Raw genomic sequence first — 22,492 nt, 5'->3', positions numbered from 1 at the left:
AGGATTACTTTTATTTTTAAATGTCTGATAGGATAATTATCACATTACTGTGATTAAAAGTATGTACACAGAAAGTTTTGCTTCAGGGCAGAAGTTACAATGATCTTAAGAATCTTCTCCTATCATTTAGGTCAACAAGCTACTCCTTATGTCAGTCAAGGAAGAGGAAATGAGGGCCAACTTGTCATGTCAGTTAGAGGTTTAGTCCTGGGTTAGTTATACCTGTTCAAGAAGCAGGAAGTTGTTCAGACACAGGATATGAATCTGAGATGTATGTACTAATGATTGTTTGCCTCTGCGGATCTAGTCTCTGCTCTCCTGGCCTCAGAAAGCCAACCTTTACAGAAGCTTTCTCAAACCCCTTTGCCCTCTGGGCTGCAGTGGGGTTCAGCTAGCGGGAGGGGGTCCTGCTGGAGACTGGAGGAAAGGGAGGACAGGGTATTTACCCCTCCCTTTGTCTCTGCCAGGCTGGGATTTGGTAGTGGTTGTTTTTTCTGCTTCTGGTTGACGTTGCTTGTGGGCAGTCCCTCTCCCACGGCGATGCCTCTCAGCAGGTTCTGGTGGTCTCATTCCCTTTCCCTGCCCTTTCTGGTCAGGTCATTATAGCTTCCCACTGAATGCTTCACCATTCTTTGCTGGTGCCCTTGACTTGGCCCACATTTCTGGAAATAGTCATCTTCATTAAACTCGTTTCAGTTAACCTTTCAAGTGTGCCATTTGTTTCCTGACTAAATCAAGATGCAAGATGGCAAGACCATACTATTTTATATTTTTTGCCTTTATGTATGTTGTTTTCTCTACCTAGAATGTCTTCTACACTTTTCTTTGCCTAGCAAACTCCCGTTCTTCTTTAGAGAGTCAGTTAAAAAATCCTATCATATAAAAAGCCTTCCATGTCACTGTCTTCTCCTCCTCTCTTAGGTATTTCTCTTAGGTATCCTCTCTTAGGTATTTCTCTAGTAACGCCACTGAACCTTTGGCATACTGCCATTATTTATCAATTTTCATAATGTATTGATTGGATTTGTTGGTATGTCTTCAATTTAATGAAGACATACCAACAAATATGTTCCTTCTTTAGGGCTAAACATATTCCATTTATGCATCTAACAACTGCCTGACAAGTGATGGATGTACTTTAATATTTGTTATATTGGATTAATTAATCTTATTGGAGAGGGAACGTGTTAAATGTTGTATGAGCCAGAGATCACATAAGTGTCTCAGCTTCCAAGTTGTCAGTGATTTTTTTTTTGGTCAAGCCACGTGGCTTGCAGAATCTTAGTTCCCTGGTGGTGGTGGTGGTTTAGTCGTTAAGTTGTGTGTGACTCTGCAACTCCACGGACTGTGGCCGGGCCATGCTCCTCTGTCCATGGATTTCCCAGGCAAGAATACCGGAGTGGGTTGCCATTTCCTTCTCCAGGTGATCTTCCCGACCCAGGGATTGAGCCTGTGTCTCCTGCTTGGCAGGTAGATTCTTTACCATTGAGCCACCTGGAAAGTCCTTAGTTTCCTGACCAGGGATCAAACCTGGACTCCTGAAGTGGAAGCATGGAGTCCTAAACTCTGCACTATTAGGGAACTACCCAAGTTGTCAGTGATCTTAAGCATTTAGATCATCCTTAAGCAAGTGTTCCTGTTACTTGCCTGAGGCACCAAAGATATTTGTGAAGGGTCAGTAACTTTACATACCTTCTTTATCCTTATTGCTGAAATCACAGCTCAGTTCAGTGTCTGGATATCACAAGTACAATTTGTTGAAGAAAGATTACCTCCCCTCTGCATAGCTCCTGCCTGCCCTTCTCCTTGGAATTCCTAATAGAGAGGCTCTTAAGTGACTGCTTAAAAAAAACCTCTTTCAAGGACTACTGTACCACACAGTTGGAGACACTAAGGAAAAACTCTCCCTATCATTGTGTGAGTGCTAAGTTGCTTCAGTCACGTCCAACTCTTGCAACCCTACGGATTGCAGTCCACCTGGCTCTTCTGTCCACTGGATTCCTCAGGCAAAAATACTGGGATAGGTTGCCATATCCTTCTCCAGGGGATCTTCCAGACTCAAAGACTGAACCTGCGACTTCTGCATTTGTAGGTGGGCTCTTTACCACTAGCGTAACCTGGGAAGCACACTCCTACTATCACTGACAGGCTATAAATAATGCAGTTCATTTAAGTTGTTGCTGTTCTTTTTTACTTTTGAGGGATAACGAATTCGTTGTTGTTTTGCTACTCATCTATATACGCTGGAATTTAGGCAGATGTGCAGGGCTCCCCAGGTGGCGCTAGTGGTAAAGAACCCACCTGCCAAGGCAGGATACCTAAGAGACAGGGTTTTGATCTCTGGGTCTGGAAGATTTCCTGGAGGAGGGAATGGCTATCCACTCCAGTACTCTTGCCTGGAGAATCCCATGGACAGTGGAGCCAGGCAGGTCAAGGTCCATAGCATCACAGAGAGTCAGCCACAACTGAAGCGACTTAGCACATAGTGTCTTAAGGGAAACCTAAATAAGGCTGATATTAGACTGAAAGCTTTCACTTACTCAGAACCAAGTTTGTATTACTCCCCCTTTGCCAATTAATTTACTACCAGTATAATTAAAAATAATATGCCTTTTAAAAACAATTTTATTTATTTATTTTTATTATTTACTCTTGACTCCACTGGGTTTTTGTTCCTGCATGTGGCTTTCTCTAGTTGCAGCAAGTCGGGACTGGGGCGGTGCATGGGCTCCTTGTTGTGGTGGTTTATCTTGCTGCTGAGCATGGACTCTAGGGTATGTGGGCTTCAGTAGTTGGGGCATGTGGGTTCAGAAGCTGCAGCTCTTGGGCTCCAGAGCACAGGCTCAATAGTTGTGGCATGCAGGCTTAGTTGCTTTACAGCATGTGGGATCTTCCTGGATCAGGGATAGAACCCCTGTCTCCTGCATGAGCATGTGGATTCTTTGAGCCACCAGGGAAGCCCAAACCAACATGATTTTGTCGTTAAAAACTCAACACTGTTCAGGATCGGGGGACACGTGCACCTGTGGCTGATTCCTGTCAATGTATGGCAAAAACCACCACAATATTGGAAAGTAATTAGCCTCCAATTAAAAAAAAATTAATTAATTAAAAAAAACTCAACACTGAAATGCTTGTCTATTAGGCAGAGGCATGTCTTACACTGTAGGAAATGCTACATATTCTAGTATCTGTATTTAATTTTGAAAACATATTTGGAATACAGTTGGCAAATCATTCTATAGAATAAAATAATAGCAAAATACATGTAACATATTCTATAAAACAGAATTTTTAATTAGTTATTAGTTGAAACTTATTAATAAGTTATTAATAATTATTATAATATTAATTATTATTATTATAAGTTATTAATAATTAGTTGAAATAAAAGGCCTCAATAGGAAACCTGCCTTTTTCAATATAATAACTTGATCTCCAGTTTGTATCTGGATATTAGATTGAGAATTCTGATATAGTTAGGATTCAAACTCAGAATTAGTTGCCCTAAGAGGTAGGGTTTTCCCTAAAATAATTGAGTATCCCTGCTGTCAATTATATAGGGGGAGAGACAGGCCTCAAGATTGAAAAATAGAACTTGAGAGCCAGGTCTTACAGAGATGATGAGGGGGCATCTATCTTTCTCTGGAAGTTATTCTCTTGGGTTGAGACACCTAGGTGTTCAGAATGTCTTAAAGGTGCTTTAAGGAGGCAGGGAATAAACCCTAAAAGAACTAGGTAGATAGGTCTTCCTGTAAAGAATCCAAGAATTGCAAAGAATGAAGAGTAACATTTTTTTTTAAGCAACAACATCTTTTGCATGTTATTTTATATCTACTTCCTTCTGGGCTTTGAAAGTCTCACTGAATGAATAAATGATTTAAAGAAAGCCTGGGGAAGGTTCCACTGGACAATTACAGGCATGACATTTTAGAATACAGACATGCCCACTTTGTCAAGAGCTATCATGCTTTTGAGAAATAGTTCTTGGCTTAAAACCTGGCTTTGATAGAGATTAACAAACAACAGCCGTCTGTGCAATCTGAGTGCTCATAAAGAGCTAGGTGTTCTGACTCATAGGCAGGAACTATGACATCAAACAGAAGTCATATACATAGGCAGGAATAGGGGTGGAACCTGAGGGGACCTGGAGCAACATGGCTCACACATCCAGCATGTCTCCTTCTGCAACCTATGGCCTCAACCTCCCTCAACCTATGGCCTCGTGTGGATTTCTCTTATAATCGAAGAGGAAAAAAATTCAAGTCTGCCTTACAGATGGCTCTAAATAATATGTTGGCATCAGTCAATTCCACTCAATAGTGGAAAGGACAAATCCTTCCATTTCTTCCAAAGGAGAAATTCCTCCATAATGAGGAACTTTTACCAGAGGAAGAGATGGAGAGATGTATGTTAAGGACCTACATGAATTCATGAGCAGAGGCTAAGGGTTATGCATGCTGGAAAAAACAAAATCAGAAGATTGATAATAAGGATGTTTGGGATGTGTGGATGGGTCTTGAGTATGCAAATACTGTATCCAATGTGAATACTTACCAAAAGCCTCCTCTGTGAAGGAGTTTCTTAATAATCGGCTAAACAAAATGTCCTGTCTTACAGTCATCAGTCAGTATTTTTATCCTATTTTGGACTCAAAGTGATCATGCTAGCAGGCCGACTAGGCTCAACATAGACTTTCTCTTATCTCAACTTCAATAGCTTAATACCCAATTTTCTAGCAGTTAATGACATCTTGAATATGGTACCTTACCTGGGAAAACCATCACAAAAGGGACACTGATATGTTCTCACTGTAAAAGACATTTAATGTGGACTCAAGCCATGCTAGCACCACCATCCAAGAACTTGTGGAATGCCTTATACACAGTCAAGATATCTCACACTTTGCTACAGACCAAAGGTTTCAGTTCACAGAGGAAGAAATGAGCTGATTCCATAAGATTCGATGATCTTATATCACTATCACCTAGAGGCATACACCTATAAAACTGGGTTATTAAGATCTAGTTATGTTAACAGATACACACACACACATATATAAAGATGTTTAGAGAAACTTCCCTGGTGGCACAGTGGATAAGAATCTGCCTGCTAATGCAGGGGACATGGGTTCCATCTCTGGTCCAGGAAGATTCCACATGACGAGGAGCAACCAAGCCCATGTGCCACAACTACTGAACCCACGTGCGGCAATTACTGAAGCCCATGTACCTACAGCCTGTGCTCGGCAACAAGAGAAGCCACTGCAATGAGGAGCCTGTGCGCCGCAGCAAAGAGTAGCCCCTGCTTGCCACACCCAGAGAAAGCCTGGGCAAAGCAACGAAGGCCCAGCACGGCCAAAAATAAATAAAACATTCAATATACATTACAATAACCTAAGTGGAAAAGAATCTGAAAAAGAACACATACACCCACCCCCGCTGACACACACACATAAAAAAACTGAATCACCTTGCTGTACACCTAAAACTAACAGAACACTGTAAATCAACGTTACTTCAACTAAAAAAAAGATTCAGTTATGCTCATGCCCAGGAGTTGACACCCTGTAAAATTTTGGCCTGATCCTTCAGGATGTATATGTTCTAAGCTAGTGAGGAATATAGTAGGTGGTGACTTTTTCCCCATAAAAAGATGCTGTGGTATGGGAAACAAAGGGTAAAAGTGGGGTGATGGTACCTTTCACAATTACACTTAATGAGTCACTAAAGTTTTTTTGTTGCTTCTAATCTCTGTGACTCTGAACTCTGCTGATATAAAGGTTTTAGCATCCAAGGGAGAAACGCTTTCACTAGAGAACCTCGTGACACTTCTATTGAATTTGTAGCTGAGACTGCCAACTGTCCATTCAGGGTTTCTTATGGCAATGGGTGAAAAGGCAAAAAGAAAAGGCAAAAAAAGGTCCCCATGACAGTATCATGGGGACCACACTGGCCTCCTATGGTTCTCACCCTGGGATCTCTGGGTTCATTCCAAGCCTGGTCCCCAGCTATCCTGTCAAGGCTCTGTGACTCAGACATGCTTCCAGTAGCTTTTGTTTTTTATTAAAGTCCTCAAATTGATTTGCTGCTGGCAACCAAAGATCTGATTGACAAAGCCTACAGATAATTTGTAGGAAAGAATGATGCAAAACAAAGTTACAAACAAACTTTCAACATAGTTTTATGAAGCCAAAATTCATTCATTAAAAAACAAATTGTGGTAAGAAACTTGAGATTTACTCTCTTAACAACTTTTAAGTATACAGCATTGTTAACTATAAGCACAATGTTGTACAACAGATTCTCTAGAACTTTTTCATCCTGAATGACTGATAACTTCCATTCTCACTGAATAGCAATGTCTTATTTCCTACCCTCTCCCCCATGCCCAGCCCCTAACAACCACCATTCTGCTTTCTGCATTTGTGAGCCTGACTTCTGCAGATACCTCATATAAGTGGAATCATGCAGTATTTGTCACTCTGTGACTGGCTTATTTTGCTGCAGGAAAATGGGGAGCGAGAGGACAGTCATGTCCCAGGTCTCAGGTGAGTCCCTGAGACAGGCCACCAAGTAAGGGTCCTTGGTGGGGAAGAATTCAAGAGCAAGCCATAGGAAAGTGAAAACAAGTTTATTCTGGCAGATACACGCTACAGAGATGAAGTGTGGGCCATGTAAAAGTCAAGAGGCCCTGATAAATGGGGTGGTTAGTTTTTATGGGCTGGGTAATTACATATGCTAATAAGTAGGAGGATTATTCCAATTCTTTCAGGGAAGGGACAAGGATTTCCAGGAGTTGGACCACTGCCCCCTTTTGGTCTTTTTATGGTCAGTTTGGGAATTCTCATGGCCCCTATGGGTATGTCATTTAGCATGCTACTATATAACAATAAGCATATAATGAGGCTTAAAGTCTACTGGAAGTCAAATCTTCTGCAATCTTGGGCCCAGCTGGTTTCTAACCAGTTTATGTCATCTCCTCAATGACTATGTCATTTTTTTAAAGATTGTGACCTGCCCACTTCCCTCCTATCTCAATTTCACTTATTAATACATAATGCTCCCCAGATTCATCCATGTTGTAGCATATGACAGGGTTTCTTTTTCTTTTTTATGGCTGAATGAGTTTCAATTATATGTATATACCACGTTTTCTTTATCCATTCATCTCAAAATTTATTCCTACATGTATATTTATTTTAGAATAGAAAAGGAAAAAGATTGTCTTATTATTAAACTGCTTAATCATTCTAATTTCTTTTCCTGAAATATATATAGACAAATGAAAGTGAGAGCACTGGAGTTTGCTTACATTTATAGAGTTACTTAATATATGGGCAATGCAACCAAGTACGAATGAGATCTTATATGTTATGAACTTTATAGGATGTGCACTAGCCTCGTACAAAAGCAACAAAACATAGAACATTTGCTGACTTTACTTGGGTAAAATGAGCCAGTTGTTCCATTCTGGAAATGCCCTTCCTGTGGCTTTGCCAATTGCCAGGTAGGCATTTGGAAGATAAAGGTACTTTGATGTCAAAAGGCTGTTGGCAGCAAGCAGCCTACAAATGCAATAGCTTTGGGAGTGCCTTTTTTCACCATGGCATTACATTCCTATTGCCCTTCTGGGAATAGTCATTGTATTGATGCTTTATTTACCTGCTTCACTTGCCTTGTAATCCAGGCCCTTAGGACTGCTTTCAAGAGACCAAAACACATCTCCCCCACTCCTCTTACTATTACTGACTTTAATAGTCCCTGGTCTTGCCTTCTGAAATGTGTTAAGTTGCTTCAGTAATGTCCAACTCTTTGCAACCCCACGGACTATAGCCCACCAAGCTCCTCTGTCCATGGAATTCTCCAGGCAAGAATGCTGGAGTGGGTAGCTGTTCCCTTCTCCAGGTAATCTTCCTGACCCAGGGATCGAACCAGGGTCTCCTGCATTACGGGAAGATTCTTTACCATCTGAATTATCAGGGATGACTTCTGCAACTTGGGGCTTATAACGTAGGATATCTTTTTTCATACATATAAATACTGAAATTCTCTTTCTTTGTATAATTCCAAGGTCTTTTCATCAAAAATCAAATTTGTGGTTTGGAGGCTATATGTAATATTGAGAATACACAATGGCCACATTCTCTCTTTGGATATGGGAATTAATTTTCCTGTGACCATCTTTTTTTTTTTTTTCCTTTTACCACAGATCATCATTTTATGATAGTGAGGCCTTCTTATCACCCTCCCCCCAAGCATGCTCTATTCACCTTGTATCCTCTATTTTCCTCCGTAGTAATTAACCCATTCTAATGTCTATACAATTTTTCCAACTTATTTGGTTATAGCCTGTCTCCCCTCATTAGACGATAAGCTACACAGAGCAAAGTTTTTCTTCATTTTTTGGTGCATTGTATCCTAGTGTCTAAAACAAAACTGGGCATGTGTGAGGCCTACTGTGAGTTGTAAATAAATAAACAACAAAATTAATAAGTTCAGACTCTGTAAGGCTATCCCCAGGCAGCATGCGAATAATAAGCAAATGGGGGAATAACAGAGGCAAATATAAAAGAGCTTATCTGCTTTTGATATTTATAGTAGGGATTCATGAAATAGGCCAAATAACAAAGAGGAGAAGAGGGCTGAATAGCAGCACACACTATAAACATATAGGTGAAATCATTCACCTTTTCTAAAGAACTACTGTATTTAAATTCAATTGTAATTCAAATTGTCCTCTGTAGTCAATTCTAGATGGCAGACATGTCATGTGAAAATCCAAATAATTTATTTAGAAATTAATGAGAATTTATGAGAGATGTTTCTAGCTTCACCATGTTTCTATAAGGTAATAATGAAAGATGCTTATTTTCCATTTGGTATGGTACGAGAAAGTGTAGAAAAGACTAGCGCTTATTCTGACACCTTCTGGCATCCTTTTGCAGAACAAAAATGAGATGATGACAGCTTCTCATGATATTTGATCTTCCATGTAACATAATGCATTATGTGATTTAATGTAAGTAAAGAACATTTTCTCTTGGGTTATAATCCTCCTACCATTTTGTGACTTCTGTTTCCATATGACTCTCTCAATATTGCTTCATTTCATGTGGCTTTGTATATCTCTCCACATTTTATAATTTATGTTGGTGTTTATCCTTTTCTCATTTCATTCTATATCTGAAATTATGCAGCTTTTATTTTCAAATTAGAATAGGTTGTTCTTTTCTATTCTTTTTCTAAATTCATGTTTTCATCAACGTTTACTGTGTACTTATAGAACATCCTTATTTTTCCCATTCCCCAAACCTGCCAATACTGTATCATTATATCATAATTGTAGAAAGATCATTTCTTGGCATTTGGTTATTGTGACCATGTAAACTTTTCAGTGCTAAGCCCCAAAATAAACTATGATTTATTTTCCTTAGAGTTGATAATTATCTTGCATATTAGTCAAGATAGACCAGGCTATGCTACAGTAAGAAATAACCCACCTCTTGATAGGAAGAAAGTTAAAAAAAATCTGGGTTGTGTTTTAAAACTATCACGTGTGAGTTCTACTCAAATTCATTGGCCAGAAATAGTCATATGATTCTAAGTGCAAGAGGGAAAAGAAATATATTCCTCCCATGTGTCCAGAGGAAAAGAAGCATCAGATAATGCGTAAGCCCTCTCTACCACATTTTTTTCGCTTCCTTTTTTCTTTTTGGCTAAGTTTTCCATGCAGTCCTCAATAATCCAACCCCAAACTCTGCCAGTTGCCATCTTTTATAAAGTTCATACCTATTAGCTTATCTGTCAATTTCACCTTCTTGAGGATTCTCTCCTACAATCTTCTGCCCTGCTGCAATAAATCAGGTCTGGTTGTCCTTGGTATCTGGGGCAGAGATAGCATCCTGGATCTCCCTTCACCATTTTCTAGGGCATTTCCTTTGATTTTCTTTAGAAGTAAATCTCCTGTTCCTTGTAGCCCATGTCTTCATTCCTAGTTTATTCTTTTACATGCATGTGTGTGCTTGTCTGTGTTTATATATATAGAGAGATATACAGCACATCTTCAAGTACCTTCCTAAAAAAGATACATGAGGGAGACTGGCTCAAAATGGCGGAGTAGAAGGATGGGTGCTCACGTCCTCCTGTGAGTGCACCAAAATTGCAACTAGCTGTTGACCAACCATCAACAGGAAGATGCTGGAACCCACCAAAAAAGATACCCCATGATCAAAGACAAAGGAGAAGCCACAACGAGATGGTAGGAGGGTAAAATCAAATCCCTTACCCACCAGGTGGGAAACCCACAAACTGGAGAACAATATTACCAAAGAAGTTCTGCCACTGTTGTGAAGGTTCTGAGCCCTGCGTCAGGCTTCCCAGCCTGGGTATCCAGCAAAGGGACTAGGAGTCCCCAGTGAAGCTGACTTTGAAGGCCAGCAGGATTTGATGACAGGAGTCCCACAGGACCAGGGGAAACAGAGACTCCAGTCTAGGAGGGCACACACACAAAAATCCTGTGTGCCCCAGGACCCAGGGGAAAGGAGCAGTGAGCCCACAGGGGACTGAACCACGTCTACTTGTTAGTGTTTGAGGGTCTCCTGCAGAGGCGTGGATCAGCAGCGGCTCAACGCAGGGATGGGGGCACTGCAGCAGTAGTCCTAGGAGGTGCCCCTTGGTGTGAGCCCCCTTGGAGGTCGCCACCAGTCCTACCATGGCAGCTTCTCAGGTGGCGCTAGTGGTAAAGAGGCCGCCCGCCAATGAGAGAGACATAAGAGATGTGGGTTTGATCCCTTGGTTGGGAAGATCCCCTGGAAGAAGATATGGCAACCCACTCCAGTATTCTTGCCTGGAGAATCCCATGGACAGAGGAGCCTGGCAGGCTACAGTCCATGGGGTTGCAAAGAGTAGGACATAACTGAGGCAACTTAGCAAATAGGCATACATGCAGGGCTTTAGGCTCCAGGGCTGGGTAACCTCAGGCCAAACTAATAAGGAGGGAGTGCAGCCCCACCCATCAGCAGATAATTGAACTAAGAGCACAGCCCTGTCTACTAGAGCAAGACCCAGTTTTTCCCACCATCAGTACCTCCCATCAGGAAGCTTGCATAAGCCTTAGCCTCATCCATCAGAGGGCAGACAGAAGAAGCAAGAAGAACCATGATCCCACAATGGTTAGAACAAAAACCACATTACAGAAAGTTAATCAGGATGAAAAAGCAGAGAGTTATGTCCCACATGAAGTAACAAAACCCCAGAAACACAACTAAATGAAGTGGAGATAAGCAATCTTCCAGAAATAGAAGTCAGAATAATGATAGTGAAGATGATCCATGATCTGAGGAAAAGAATGCAAAGGATGCAAGAAATGTTTGCCAAAAACCTAGAAGAACTAAAAAGAACAAACAGAGATGCATAATACACTAGAAGGAATCAATAGTAGAATAACTGAGGCAGAGGAACAGATAAGTGACCTGGAAGACGAAATGACAGAAATCACAGCCACAAAACAGAATATTACAAAACAAACAAAACTAAAAAAAGAGACGAAGACAGCATAAGAGACCTCTGACACATTAAATGCACCAACATTCATATTTATAGGGGTCCCAGAGGAGAAGAGAGAGAGAGAGAGAGAGAGAGAGAAAGGACCTGAGAAAATACTTGATGAGATAATCAGCTGAAAACTCCCCCAGCATGGGAAAAGAAATAGTCAGCCAATACCAGGAAGTGCAGAGAGTAACAGGAAAGATAGACCTAAGAAGGAACATGCTGAGACACATAGTGATCAAACTGATAAAAATTAAAGACAAAGATAAACTATTAAAAGAAATAAGGGGAAAATGACAAATAACATATAAAGCCAACTCCCATAACTTTCAGCTGATTTTTCAACAGAAACTCTCTAAGCCAGAAAGGAATAGCATGATACATTTAAAGTGATGAAAGGGAAGAACCTACAGTCAAGAATACTCTACCCAACAAGACTCTCCTTCAGATTTGATGGAGAAATCAAAAGCTTTCCAGACAAGCAAAAGTTGAGAGAATTCAGCACCACCAAACCAGCTTTACAAAAAATGCTAAAGGCACTTCTCCAGGCAGAAAACACAAGAGAAGGAAAAGAAAAAATGAACTCCAAGCAATTAAGAAAATGGTAATAGGATCATATATATCAGTAATTACCTTAAATGTAAATGGATTAAATGCACCAACCAAAAGATATAGACTGGCTGAGTGGATACAAAAACAAGACCCTATATATGCTGTCTACAAGACACTCACCTCAGACCTAGGGTCACTTACAGACTGAAAGTAAGGGGATGGGAGAAAGTATTTCATTCAAATGGAAATAAAAGAAAGCTAGAATAGCAATACTCATATCAGACAAAATAGACTTTAAAACAAAGACTGTTATAAGAGAAAAGAAGGACACTACATAATGATCAAGGGATCAATCCAAGAAGATATAACCATTATAAATATATATGCACCCAACACAGGAGCACTTCAATATGTAAGGCAAATACTAACAACCATAAAGGGAGAAATCAACAGTAATACAATAATAGTGGACCACTTTCATCAATGGACACATCATCCAGACAGAAAATTAATAGGGAAACACAGGCCTTACATGGCACTTTACACCTGATGAACTTAACTGGTATTTATAGAGAATTCCATCCAAAAATAGCAGACTACACATTTTTCTCAAGTGCACATGAAAGGGTCTCCAGGACTGACCACATGCTGGGCCACAAGGTGAGCCTTGGTTAGTCTAAGAAAACTGAAATCACATCAGGCATCTTTTCTGATCATAATGTTATGAAATTAGAAATAGAAGGACTGATGCTAAAGCTACAATACTTTAGCCACCTGTAACCAAATAATCCCACTCCTGGGCATGTATCTGGAGAAAACATGGTCCAAAAGGATACATGCACCCCAATGATCATTGCAGCATTGTTTACAATAGCCAAAACATGGAAGCAACCTAAATGCCCATCAACAGAGGAAGCGATAAAGAGGTGGTACATATAAAAAATGGAATATTGCTCAGCCATTAAAAGGAATGAAATAATGCCATTTGCAGCAACATGGATGGACCTAGAGAGTGTCATACTGAGTGAAGTGAGTCAGACAGAGAAGGAGAAATATTGTATGACATCCCTTAATGCAGAATCTAAAAAGAAATAATACAAATGAACTTACTTACAAAACGGAAACAGATTCACAGACTTAGAGAATGAACTACGGTTGCCAGAGGAAAGGATGAGGGGAAGGGATAGTTAGGGAGTTTGGGATGGACATGTACACACACTATATTTAAAATGGATTATCAATAGGGACATAGCGTACAGTACAGGGAACTCTGCTCAGTGCTATGTGGTAGCCTGGATGGGAGGGGAGTTTCGGGGAGAATGGATACATGTATATGTGTGGCTGAGTCACTTTCCTGTTCACCTGAATCACAACAGTGTTAATCGGCTATACCCTAAAACAAAATAAAAAGCTTTAAAAAAAAAAAAAAAGATGCATGAGGAAAAAAAGATGCATGAGGTAATATTTTGAAGTTTTGCTTGTTTTTATTCTGTTTTCACAGTTGAATGGTCAGACACAGAATTCTTTCAGAATTTTGAAATCTTTCCATTGCCCTCGAGGTTCAACTGTTGTTTACAGGAAGTGTGAAGTCAATCTGATTCCTGATCTTTTTCACGTGACCTATTACCTATTATCCATATCCCTCCCCTGCCCTACCCCGGAAGTTTGTAGGAACTTCTCTGTGGACCCAGGGTTTAGGATTTCATGACAATGTCCCTTAGAATGTGTCTACTTTCATTTATTGTGCTGGGCTCTTCTCATCTGAAAACTCAGGTCCCTACACCTTGGAAATATTTTTTAAATTGCTTCACTGATCATTTCTTTCCTGTTTTTTTCTGTTCCATTTTTCTGGAATGCCCGTTGCGTTTTTATTGAACCTACTGGAACAGTCATCTAACTAAAGAAAAAAAAAAAATATATATATATATATTTTTCCTATTTTCTAAGTCTTTGTCCTTTTGTCCTATTTTTTGAGAGACTTCCCCAACTTTATATTGAGTGTTTTACTTTTTTCTATTGTGTTTCCAAAAGCTCTTTTTTTCTCAGACTATTCTTTTGAAAAAACAGTATTTATTCTTCTTTTATGATTGCAATATTTTCCTATTTTCCCTCTGAGAAAGTTAAAGACAGGGATTTTGGCAGGGGGGAGGGGTTGTACTTCTGAAACATTCCCTTCTCCCTTATCAAATTTGTTTTTCTGGTTGCTTTTGGCTTCTGTTTATTTCAGTCTCTAGATTTCATATTTTGGATTTCCTAATATTTCTTGCAGTCTTTCATTGAGACTAAAAGCCTAACTCATAAGATGATCAGGATGGATCATTTAGTTGAGGAATTGCTAATGTTGGTATCTTAAGTCTTTCTTCTTGGCCTGGTCAAATTCTTCTGAAATGATTTCACCAATGTTCTGTTTGAAGGGTGAAGATCTGATTGTCAGCATTCTGGAAGCTAAGACAGGGAAGAAAGCTAGACAGTCTTAGCATACAACATGCACACATTCACTTAAAGTCCTTACTTTTAATAAGGGATCCCAACCTCACTTATGCCTGATCATTTCAGTAAGAGATTCTATGTTTAACTTTTTCAAAGAATAAATTTCTAGTTTTTTGCCAATGTGCGGGAAGAGGAAGTCAACTGTTGCATGGAATGGTGGAGGGGATGTGAGGACCCAATCTTTCTTAAACAGATTGACAATCAATGATCCTTATTTTAGCATCCCTAATTCAGAAGTATCTGGTGTCACCATTTCCTGGGTCTTTAGAGGACTCAATGATATATACTGGTTTGGTTTTTCGCTTTTCCTACCCCCTAGCTTAGAAGCTAATTTTCTTTAAATTGCTAATTCATGTATCATTCCTCCATCTGCTTCCTTACTTCAAATTTTTTTTTTTTTTTTTTTTTGCTGTTGTCTTGTTACCTATTCTTGCTAGGATCTATGGCTAAAAAACAAAACTATTGTTACTTTAGTGAGGTTTCAGAAAAAAAAAAAAAAAAGGCATAGGTATTCAATCTGCTGTCATTACTGGAAGCCACTTCTTCCAGTCTATTGTTATTGCTTCCTATTGTTATTTCTCTTACTACTGACATATCCTTCACGTCCCAGCAGCAAGGACCACATTCTTTCAGATACATCCTCTGAAACAAGCCCTCACCCTACACACAGAAGACAATTTCTCCCTTTGTTCTGCCACCAGAACTTATTTTAGTACTTACCAGCCTTTATTCCAATTATTTATTACCTTTCTTTGCTATGAGCCTGTGAGAAAGATCTCTAATTGTCCCTCAGGGTCTATTCTCCCTGTCTTCTTTTAGTAATAGAACTCCATGAGTTTTTGCTTGTACACAGCAACCCACATAGAAACTATATTTCTCCAGTTTTCTTACAGCAAGTTTTGGCATATCACTAAGTTTGGATCAATGGAACATGGTAAATTACATGTACGGTCTGAGGTTCATCTGCTTAAAGAAGCCATTTGCCCTAGGCTGCATCTTTCTCCTTCTTGCCTGTTAGGAACGGCAGTGACTGGAAAACCCTGGAAACTGAAGCTGAGGCATAGTCACCTAGATAGTCCAGAACTGCTCATGCTGGACTATCAAGACAGGGGAGAGAGAAACAAAATTCTGTATCATTTAAGATACCATATTTGGCCAGTTTCTGGATTGCAATATAGTCTGTGCTCTATCCAGTATAGAGACAGCAACGTGAGACTACATCTTATTTATTTTTACATCTATCTTTGTATCTAGTGCCGTGTACCCAGTTAATTTAAATAAATGCATAGATTTCCACAGGTAAATCATCATTCTGATGGATTTCAGTTTCTCTCGAAAAAAGCAGAAAGCTAGTTCATTGTACTTTTGAAATGTTAGGACACCGTAGCCAGTATTTGCTTGTAGCTTTGCTTAATACCCAGTATCTTTCCTTGCTTATCAAGGCAAAAAACGTCATATAAATTCTTCTGTTGCAGTGGGTTGGGGTCATTCCTGTTACTAAGTGTGGCTGTGCAGTTGCTGAGTACTGCATGCAGGGGAAAGTTGGTTGTCATTGCAGCCACAAATGTTTGCTGTCAGTTATCAGCACCACTTCTATTGTGTAAAGCTATTTCTCCTTTTGTTTCTGAATAGACCAGAAAAATAATGGTTTGCGTAGACACAGTAATTAACTTGGATCTAGAGATGGGAGTGGGGTGGGGTTGTACACAAAGTATTTTTCAGGGTAGAAACCACATGGAGGTGAGGTGAAAGTCACTCACTCATGACCGATTCTTGGCGACCCATGGACTACATGGGCCCATGGATTACACAGTCCACGGAATTCTCCAGGCCAGAATACTGGAGTGGGTAGCCTTTCCCTTCTCCAGGGGATCTTCTCAACCCAGGGATCGAACTGGGGTCTCCAGCATTGCAGGCGGACTCTTTACCAACTAGCTATCTGGGAAGCCGAAAAGTGAAAGTGAAAGTCGCTCAGCTGTGTCTGACTCTTTGCCACCCCATGGACTATACAGTCCATGGAATTTTCTTGGATTTTATTTTCAATTCAACTCTCACTGATTTACCTTGCCTCCAACAGTTCTCTCGTACACAATTAGTTATACCTTCTCTTCCATTTCTGATTCTCTTTTCAGAGTCTATCCTCCAGTCCTATCAAATATGTCTTAAATTTCATCTATTTGCTACACTAACTTTTGATTTCCTACTCCCATAACCTTTCTGTAGCCCTTAAAACAAGTGAGTGTACCTTTTAATTTTGAAACGGAGACCTGACAAAGTCACCTAGAAGAACCAGCAAAAGAGACAGAGGGCTTCCCTGGTGGCTCAGCATTAAAGAGTGCGCCTGTCAGTGCAAGAGACACGGGATCGATCCCTGACCCAGGAAGATGTCACAGGCCGTGGAACAACTAAGTCCGTGTGCCACAACTACTGAGCCTGTGCTCGAGAGCTTGGGAGCCGCAACTACTGAAGTCTGCACACCCAAGACCCTGTGCCCTGCAACAAGAGAATCCACCGCAAAAGAAGCCTGTGCACCACAACTAGACAGTAGCCACTGCTCACTGCAATTAGAGAAAAACTGTGCAGCAACGAAGACCTAGCACAGTCAAAACTAAAATAATAAATAACTTTTAAAAAGAGACAGAGAATCAAATGAGAGAAGAAACCATGCGAGGTTCTCAAATACATTCTAAAATTTAGGGAATTGCCTACACTTTTTCTTTGACGTGTTCTAATCTCTCTACTGATTCCCAAAATCAGTTCAGTTCAGTTCAGTCAATCAGTTGTGTCTGACTCTTTACAACCCCATGGACTGCAGCACGCCAGGCCTCCCTGCCCATCACCAACTCCCCGGAGCTTACGCACACTCATTCATGTCCATCACGTCAGTGATGCCATCCAACCATCTCATCCTCTGTTGTTCCCTTCTCCTCCTGCCTTCAATCTTTCCCAGCATCACAGTCTTTTCAAATGAGTCAGTTCTTCCCATCACGTGGCCAAAGTATTGGAGTTTCAGCTTCAGCATCAGCCTTTCCAGTGAATATTCAGGACTGATTTCCTTTGGCATGGACTGGTTGTATCTCCTTGCTGTCCAAGGGACTCTCAAGAGTCTTCTCCAACACCACAGTTCAAAAGCATCAATTCTTCATTGCTCAGCTTTCTTTATGGTGCACTCTCACATCCATACATGACTACTTGAAAAAGCGCAGCATTGACTAGATGGACCTTTGGTGGCAAAGTAATGTCCCTGCTTTTTAATATGCTGTCCAGGTTGGTCATAGTTTTTCTTCCAAGGAGCAAGTGTCTTTTAATTTCATGGCTGTAATCATCATCTGCAGTGATTTTGGAGCCCAAGAAAATAAAGTCTGTCACTGCTTCCATTTTTTCCCCATCTACTTGCCATGAAGTGATGGGACCAGATGCCATGATCTTAGTTTTCTGAATGTTGAGCTTTAAGCCAACTTTTTCACTCTTCTCTTTCACTTTCATGAAGAGGCTCTTTAGTTCTTCTTCACTTTCTGCCATAAGGGTGGTGTCATCTGCATATTTGAGGTTATTGATATTTCTGCTGGCAATCTTGATTCCAGCTTGTGCTTCTTCCAGCCCAGCATTTCTCATGATGTACTCTGCATATAAGTTAAAGAAGCAGGGTGACAATATACAGTCTTAATGTACTCCTTTTCCTATTTGGAACCAGTCTGTTGCTCCATGTCCAGTTCTAACTATTGCTTCTTGACCTGCATACAGATTTCTCAGGAGGCAGGTCAGGTGGTCTGGTATTCCCATCTCTTGAAGAACTTTCCACAGTTTGTTGTGACCCACACAGTCAAAGGCTTTAGTGTAGTCAATAAAGCATTAAGTAGATGTTCTTCTGGAACTCTCTTGCTTTTTCAATGATCCAGTGGATGTTGGCAATTTGATCTCTGCTTCCTCTGCCTTTTCTAAATCTAGCTTGAACATCTGGAAGTTCACGGTTCATGTACTATTGAAACCTGGCTTGGAGAATTTTGAGTATTACTTTGCTAGTGTGTGAAATGAGGGTACTTGTATGATAGTTTGAACATTCTTTGGCATTGCTTTTCTTTGGGATTGGAATGAAAACTGACCTCTTCCAGTCCTGTGGCCACTGCTGAGTTTTCCAGATTTGCTGGCATATTGAGTGCAGCACTTTCACAGCATCATCTTAGGATTTGAAATAGCTCAGCTGGAATTCCATCACCTCCACGAGCTTTGTTCGTAGTGATACTTCCAAAGACTCATTTGACTTCGCATTCCAGGATGTCTGGCTCTAGGTGGGTGATCACACCATTGTGGTTATTTGGGTCATGAAGGTTTTTTTTCGTATAGTTCTGTGTATTCTTGCCACCGCTTCTTAATATCTTCTGCTTCTGTCAGGTCCATACCATTTCTATCCTTTATTGTGCTCATCATTGCATGAAATGTTCCCTTGGTGTATCTGATTTTCTTGAAGAAATCGCTAGTCTTTCTCATTCTGTGTAATGGGACTCTGGGTTGGGAAACACCATGTATGTCTTGGGTGTTTACAAAGTATATTAGAAAGTTAGTATTATATTAAAGCTCGAGAAATCTTGCAAAACCCCAGCATTTTTAACAGTATTTGATCAAGGAAAGTTTTACTCAAATTATACCTATTACTTTGAAAAATGCTACTCTGAGGAAAAATGATAAGCAATACCTAGAATTTGAGAATCTATACTCTCTTTTTTTTAAAATGTCTTCTCTTATAGCCAAGAAGTTCATAATATACATTAACTCCCATTTGCAGTATTCTCTCTTGATCTCTCCTCAGAGAAGAGGGTTCAGTTCAGGCCACACACTATTCTTTTATATTTCTGAGGCAGATGTCTGTTATTAAGGCTGTCATTTAGCCTTATCTGTTTCAGGCCATATCACACTATGTCCTACAAAACAGAAATACATTTGGAAAGGTTGAAGAATCAGATGAAAAACCACTTTTGACACAGGAAGATAATTTAGACAAGAGATTCTGACCAATTACACAAAAAGTAGGGGAAGAAATAGGCATATGCATGCATGCTAAATAGCTTCAGTTGTGTCCAACTCTTTGTGACCCTAGACATTGTAGCCCACCAGACTCCTCTGTCCATGGCAGCATCTCCAGGTAAGAATACTGGAGTGGGTAGCCATTCCCTTCTCAAGGGGATTTTCCCAACCCAAATATTGAACCCGGGTCTATCTGTTGCAGACAGATTCTTTATGGTCTGAGCCACAACAGAAGGATAATATTTTGCCAAGAAAAGTCACTGATAACTTTTGGGGCCTGGCTTGCTAAAGACCTTTCTCAGGTAACTCTAATGCAATCATTATACCTGTGAAGTAGAAATAAACCTAAGAGAGAATTCTGTCTCTGTTACCTTACCAATTCTTCTGGCATTGTGACATTTTTGATGGTTTATTTATATCCTAGATATTGGTATGAGTGGATGGTCTTAAAGACGTACTACCAGTAAAAAAATAATTTTATTTAGCATGTTATTCCTCAATTAAAAATGAATCATTACCATAGGAAGGAAATAGAAAAAACAAAATTCAGTACATTTTAAGAATGTTTTAAAGAACACTAAGATTTTAAGCCAAAATAAAATAATATGCCACCAAGCCATCGACAGTTAGTCAGTCATGCTTATATACAGAACTGCTGCTACTGCTGCTGCTAAGTCGCTTCAGTCGTGTCCGACTCTGTGCGACCCCATAGACGGCAGCCCACCAGGCTCCTCTGTCCCTGGGATTCTCCAGGCAAGAATACTGGAGCAGGTTGCCATTTCCTTCTACAATGCACTCATGCATGCTAAGTCACGTCAGTCATGTCTGACTCTGATACACAGAACTACTATCACTATTTTGAAACTCTTTCACAGCTTAAACTAAAAATATACTTTTAACTTTGAAGTGTACTGGACCTCTGTTTCACATTTTTCTGGAACTCCTATAGCTTAGAATACTACTTCATTACATGAAGTGACTCCTTTCAGAAAACAATGGGTTTTTAATGATATTTATTTCATGATAAGTGAGGTAGACTGTGTAGGGTAATAATTTTTAAATGAACTCTGAATTACATATTGTCAGAATTGATTAAAAGTTACTGACATTTGGAGGCAGATTTATTGGTATCATAAAGTATAGGCTTTGTAGGATTTCACTTCAGAAAGAATGCAAATATTTTATTAAAGTAAAATCTGATGTTCTCTGGTGTGTGTGTGTACCTCAGTATTATTTGAGTGGTTCACCTTTCTTTTCCACCACTTCACAGAACAGACTGGAGAATGCAGATTTCTTCTAACTCAGTTAGGATAAGAATAACTGGCTCTTTAAAACATCAAAATAAATGATCTCATATCATTCCAAGAAGTTGCTCTTTAAACTTTAAGTAAAATGTCTATGGAGGCTAAGTTGTTAAGAAATCTTTATATACTATCAAAACTGACCAAGAATGGGTAGCAATTTATTCTGTCTCTTTCTCTGAGACTAAGCAAAGCACTTTTCTTCATTGGAAAACTTTACTGAGTGATCCATATACTGACAACATTACTAATTTTTCTTCTAGCCATTTTCTTGAAAGCTAAATGTGGGGCCAGTGTGTCAGAATAGGTGGTCATTGATGCAGCATGATGAGAGGAAACTCCAACACCCTTCAGCCACAGATTCACAACTCCACCAACAGGGAAACATTACTTCAAGATGATACCAGGTGGTCATTCTCTTTTAGAGTAGAAATACTCCTAGAAGAACCCTATTCTTTCAATATTTTTGTATCTCTTGGTCTTCCAGCTACTTCTCTCTCTGAAGCTAGGATGCAGAATTAAGGAATGGCTTTTCAACTGAGATGCGAAAGGAAAACAGAAGAGTTGGTCAAGATCTTACTATTCAAAAACAGAAGGAAAGAAAAAGTAGGAAAGCACCAAAGGCCCTAAGAATGCATTCTACTTACTTTGCAATTTTGCCTGCTGCTGGCCTAGGCTCTTCAAACACTGAAGTACAATATTTAGTCTACTTTATTTACAATATTTAGTTACTAAAGAGGATGTATAATCACCTTCATATACCAATATGTCATTGAGGTTATGGCTACGTAGGCAAAATCAATTGATTCACTGAAGAAAAAGGAAATTAAGAAAACTAATCACAGGGTTTTGAATTTAATGGCTAGCTTCTTAACTGTACTGACTATGCAATCACTCAAAATGGTCTGACTGTTCTGAATGGACAGCAAAAATAAATTTCAGCATATAAAAATACACTTGGCTACAAGGGTCATCTTTCCACATTCTGCTACACTTGTTAGAAACAATGCTGGCTTCTTTTTACATATCATTTTACTCTGAAATATGAGAAAGTATACTTTTTGGGGTGACTGTTCACTTTTTTCTTCTGTGAATTTCTCTTTCCCAAATAAGTAGACTCCTACAGATTCATTTGCTTTGTATGACTTATAAAACATATCTCGAAATTTGTATAATTCCTTTGTATTTTATGTGTATATTATCTTAATAACCCAACCTTAGGGGAGCTGACTCACTGGCCAATCAAAAATCAATGATATTTTTTCTTTTAAGAATTTGAATAAGAGGCTCAGAGACTGAGACAGTTTGGCGCTGACAGCACTGGATAATGGAAATAGACTAGAGAGAAAATCCACAAACACATGTTATTAGGACACCTGTATGTTCACTGACATTTTGCTTCTCATGAAATAGGTATCATTTATAATTTATCCCCTATATCTAATCTAATTTGGCTTTATTTCTGTTACAACACAGATAATTTTAATCAAAACACTGTATTATCTGATCACTCAATACAAATAGAGCCCAGCTTTCTATTGTTTCTAATAACTTGGAACTACAGCAGACTGCAATGAT

At 39.6% G+C, this 22,492-nt stretch overlaps 1 protein-coding gene across 1 annotated transcript in view; it reads right to left on the bottom strand.

Moving 5' to 3' along the window:
- RAB39A (RAB39A, member RAS oncogene family) overlaps positions 1-22,492 on the bottom strand; it is a 34,868-nt gene that overhangs the window by 5,563 nt on the left and 6,813 nt on the right. The window lies entirely within an intron of this gene.

This window comes from Cervus elaphus, chromosome 1 (assembly GCF_910594005.1).
Source record: "Cervus elaphus chromosome 1, mCerEla1.1, whole genome shotgun sequence".
NCBI lineage: Eukaryota > Metazoa > Chordata > Mammalia > Artiodactyla > Cervidae > Cervus > Cervus elaphus.
This window is presented reverse-complemented; position numbering and strand designations above follow the sequence as displayed.